The sequence below is a fragment of the Balaenoptera ricei genome, chromosome 18 (assembly GCF_028023285.1).
Source record: "Balaenoptera ricei isolate mBalRic1 chromosome 18, mBalRic1.hap2, whole genome shotgun sequence".
In the NCBI taxonomy this organism is placed as follows: Eukaryota; Metazoa; Chordata; class Mammalia; order Artiodactyla; family Balaenopteridae; genus Balaenoptera; species Balaenoptera ricei.
The window spans coordinates 67,330,953-67,335,626 of NC_082656.1; the positions used below are offsets into that span (position 1 = coordinate 67,330,953).

The 4,674-nt window shown below is 34.1% G+C and overlaps 1 non-coding gene across 1 annotated transcript; it reads left to right on the forward strand.

Annotated features, from left to right (window-relative positions):
• The first annotated feature begins 1,915 nt into the window (after positions 1-1,915).
• LOC132352775 (U6 spliceosomal RNA) lies at positions 1,916-2,022 on the forward strand. The gene has a single exon (XR_009498858.1). It is a non-coding gene; the product is annotated as a U6 spliceosomal RNA (small nuclear RNA).
• The last annotated feature ends 2,652 nt before the right edge of the window (positions 2,023-4,674 follow it).

Consider the following 4,674-nt stretch of genomic DNA (forward strand, 5'->3'; position numbering starts at 1 on the left):
GAACAGTCTTACCCTATCAAGTGGAGGTAGTTTATGCTATCTCAGCTGAGTTCTCTCTGCCCCTCCTTCTCCCTCTTTAGCACTCAATTTCTAAAATTTCTTCAGTTAAATTTAAGAGTATTGGAATTTTTTGAAAATTTAAAATTGAGGGGTGGGAGGAGAGGTCAGAGGGCAATGTTAGAGACCTCATGAGGAAACCTCTGTTGGCTTATTTCCCCCAGAGTCACCAATGTGCACCTGGTATTAAAGAAGTCAAATTATTATACTGAGACTGTTTTGAATATTTGTCACAAGTACTCTCTGCCATTCCATGACTTACTATTTCACTGCCATTACGGTATATCCTAATGACCAGAAGTTCTTCATTTTAATGGTAGAGAATTTATCAATCTTTTTCTTTGTATTTTTTACCTCTGTCTGTAATAAATCCATTCTTACCCAAAAGGCAAGAAAATATTGTCTTTGGTTATCTTCTTTTAAAAGTTTACAGTTGTATTTTTCACATTGAACCTAACTGGAATTATTTCTTTTCTTTTTTGGATATGGCATGAGTTAGTGATCCATTTTCTGTCTTATTATCTATTTATTTTGTTTTGATGATTGAAAACTCAACCTTTTCCTCACTGAACTTCTAATAGACCTCCTGACCGAGTTCAAGTTCTATATTTGCTTGGTCTTCCTTTAAGATCACTAACCTCTTGCATTAATCAACTTGTCTACTGCTGTGTATGTACTACATATTGTTTAAGTATTACAACATTTTTATAAATCTTCAGTTTGTTATTACATAAAAGAAACTTGGATAAATGTGTTCTTTTCCACATGGACACACAAACACAGACATACACATAACAACTAAAATTTTGTTTGAAATTTTATATAAAATTTCACTGAATCAGTAGGTCTATTTGGGGAGAATTAACATGTTTAAAGTATTTAGTCTTTGAATCCATGTACTTGGAAAGTATCACTATTTATTTGTTTTTTCTTAAATATCCTTAAAAGTTTACTATTTTATGTATGAAATTCCTGTGTATCTTTGGCTATATTTATTCTTAAACACTGCACATTATTATAGCTATTATAAATTATTTACCTTTTCAAACTGTGTTTTCTAATTGTATTTTACAAATGTGTAGAAATAAAAATTGCTTTTTATATATTGATTTTTGAATCAAACATTACTAAATCTCATAAAATTCTAATCATTTTTCTTAAGAGTCTTGTTTTCTGTAAAGATAATCATATTTTGGCAAATGAATATTTTGTTTTACCTTTTGTTATTCTTATATACTTGCATTCTCTTTTCTTTTACTATTGTCCTGCCTTGAATTGCAAGGTAAAAATGGAAAAGAAATTATAGTGGCTATCTTCGACCATGTTCTTATTTTTGGGGGAAATGTTTTCAATGTTTCATCATAAAATACGATATTTGTTGTAGTTTTTGTATATATTTATCATTTTCTAAGAATTCTTATGAATGGATACTGAGTTTTATTGAATACTTTCTTTGCATCTAATGATATTCTGTGGGTTTCATTTTAATGTTTACATTACTTACATTAATTATGTGAATTACATTAATATGTTTCATGATGGAAAACCATCCTTGCATTAGAAAATAAACACAACTTGGTAAAATGTATCATATTTTTATACTTGGCTAGATTTGTAATTTGTAATTTGTTGTTATATGGGGGAAGACCCTATAAGCAGAGGGAACAGCAAGTAAAAGGCTCTGGGTACAAAAGTACCTGGTGTATTCAAGGAACTACACAAAATTCAGAGTAGCTGAGGAGAGTCAACAGAAGAGTAGAAAATGCAGTTAGAAGGATAACACAGGGCTAGATCTTGTCAGACCTCGAAGGTCATATTAAGGCCTTGGCATTTACTCTGAGATAAAAAGCAGTGTAAGGTGCTCACTTCGGCAGCACATATACTAAAATTGGAACGATACAGAAAAGATTAGCATGGCCCCTGCACAAGGATGACATGCAAATTCGTGAAGTGTTCCATATTTTTAGTATGTAGGTTCCTTAAAAAACTAAAAATAGAACTACCATACGACCCAGCAATCCCACTACTGGGCATACACCCTGAGAAAACCATAATTCAAAAAGAGTCATGTACCAAAATGTTCATTGCAGCTCTATTTACAATAGCCAGGACATGGAAGCAACCTAAGTGTCCATCATCGGATGAATGGATAAAGAAGATGTGGCACATATATACAATGGAATATTACTCAGCCATAAAAAGAAACGAAATGGAGTTATTTGTAGTGAGGTGGATGGAGTTAGAGTCTGTCATACAGAGTGAAGTAAGTCAGAAAGAGAAAAACAAATACAGTATGCTAATACATATATATGGAATCTAAGGAGAAAAAAAAAGAGGTCATGAAGAAGCTAGTGGCAAGATGGGAATAAAGACACAGACCTACTAGAGAATGGACTTGAGGATATGGGGAGGGGGAAGGGTAAGATGTGACAAAGAGACAGAGTGGCATGGACATATATACACTACCTAACGTAAAATAGATAGCTAGTGGGAAGCAACCGCATAGCACAGGTAGATGAGCTCTGTGCTTTGTGACCACCTAGAGGTGTGGGATAGGGAGGGTGGGAGGGAGGGAGATGCAAGAGGGAAGAGATATGGGAGCATATGTATATGTATAACTGATTCACTTTGTTATAAAGCAGAAACTAACACACCATTGTAAAGCAATTATACTCCAATAAAGATGTTAAAAAAAAAAAAAAAGCAGTGTAAGGATTTTAAGAAAATCTACATTTTAACAGGATCACTCTGTCTGCAGTGTTAAAAGGAGATAGGATGGGGTAAGGGCAGAAGCAGAGAGACCATCCGAAGCATATTACAAGAATGTTGATAAAAAATGTTGAAAACTTTGACCGTGTGTGGTAGTGGGGATAACGTAGAAGACAGTTGCATAAGCATTTCTGGAATCCAGCGCTTGGGAGTCATCAACATTTAGATAATATGTAAAGCCACGTGAGTGGAGTAGATCACTTAGGTAGTAAGTGTGACTAGAAAAGACAAGATGTCCAACTACTCTACCCTGGGACACTCCAATATGTGAAGATAGAGTAGATGAACAGGAACCAGCAAAAGACAATGAGAACAAGTGGCTACAACTGTAAAAGGAGAACTAGGCAAGTGTGGCATTGGAAGTCAAGTGAAGAAAGTGTTTCAAGATGGACATAGTGATCAACTATGATAAATGCTACCTGTAAATCAAGATGAGGCGTGAGAAATGATCATTGGCAATTGGTGGTCACTGCTGATCTTGATAAAGTGCAGGTTTAGTGCACTGGTATAGTATAGGAGGAAACCTGATTGCAGTGAATTCAAGGGAGAATGAGAGGAGAATACAAGAAAGGGTGAGTCTTTTAGAGGGTGCTTTTATTTTAAAAGGGGAAATGAAAAATGATGTGAGAGCTGGAAGGAGATAGGGAGTCAAGAGGAAATCATTTCATGATGGTGGTAAAAAAAAAAAATCCTACCTGGATGATGTTCTGAATAATCTAAGAAAAGGGAAAAACTGATGATGCAGGAGGGAGATGAAAGAATTCCTGGATTATTATCCTTGAGCGAGTAAGGGAAAATAGGATAAGGGCACAAAACCAGAGCCATCCTCAGTGCAGAATATGGAAGGTTCCTTCATAATAACATGAGACAATGTTGTCCCCAGGAACTCAGCAATAGATACCTGGGTAGATGGGGTCGGATCTCTTGGAAATCTTATTCTGATTGCTTCCATTTTTGCAAAGAGGAAAGAAATTAAGTTATGAGCTGATAATAAGGATAAGAAGACATGTTGCAAGTATAAAGAAATGGGGAGAAAAGAAGTGGTGTGCAAAAGAGAAAATCAACCAGGAAAATGTATTTTGATCAATGGGCAGCAAGAAGAATCCTCTTAGTTTAGAGATTATAAATTTAAAGTGAGATCGGTAAGCACATTTTGTTTTGTTTTGTTTGTTTTTTGGTTATAGTATGGGCATAGAGTGTGCAGAGTTGAATTTGACCAGTGCTTTTACCGAGTGGGATAAAGAGCAAGAGAGTCAAGGGTCTGTCATACGCTACTCCTTTTCAAAATTCTGTGGTTGGTGGTATGATTTCTAAAATTAAAAATTTATTTACAACCATCATTAAATCCAAAGAAAGAGTTTTTGACATTATAATTTTCCCCATTAATAAAAACTAAAACTAACATCATGGGAAATAAGGAAATTATTCTCAAAAGTACTTTGAACCACAATATTGAACCATCATGACTGAAAATAAGTAACTTGCAGTATGAATGGAAATTTGCACTTAATATATCAAAAACAGTTTATACAGTAATAATAATAAATGATACAATCCTTTTGAAACCAAACATAAATTTTAAGACACTATCACAAAGAGACGATTATGGACTAATTTCTGTCTCTACCAATACGAAGCTACAAACTGATTTGTTTTCTGTCTCAGAAATAAAATTTACTTTTCTTAGCACAGAAATCAAGAAGATGACATTCTTTTATCAGCATGCAAGAACGTATTTTAAGGCGATGAGTGCTAGAGACAATTTATTTCAAGTAAGTTTTTATGTGTAAGAGAAAGTATATACAAAATATGTATGACTTTACTTTTTTATTTTAAAATATGTTCTTC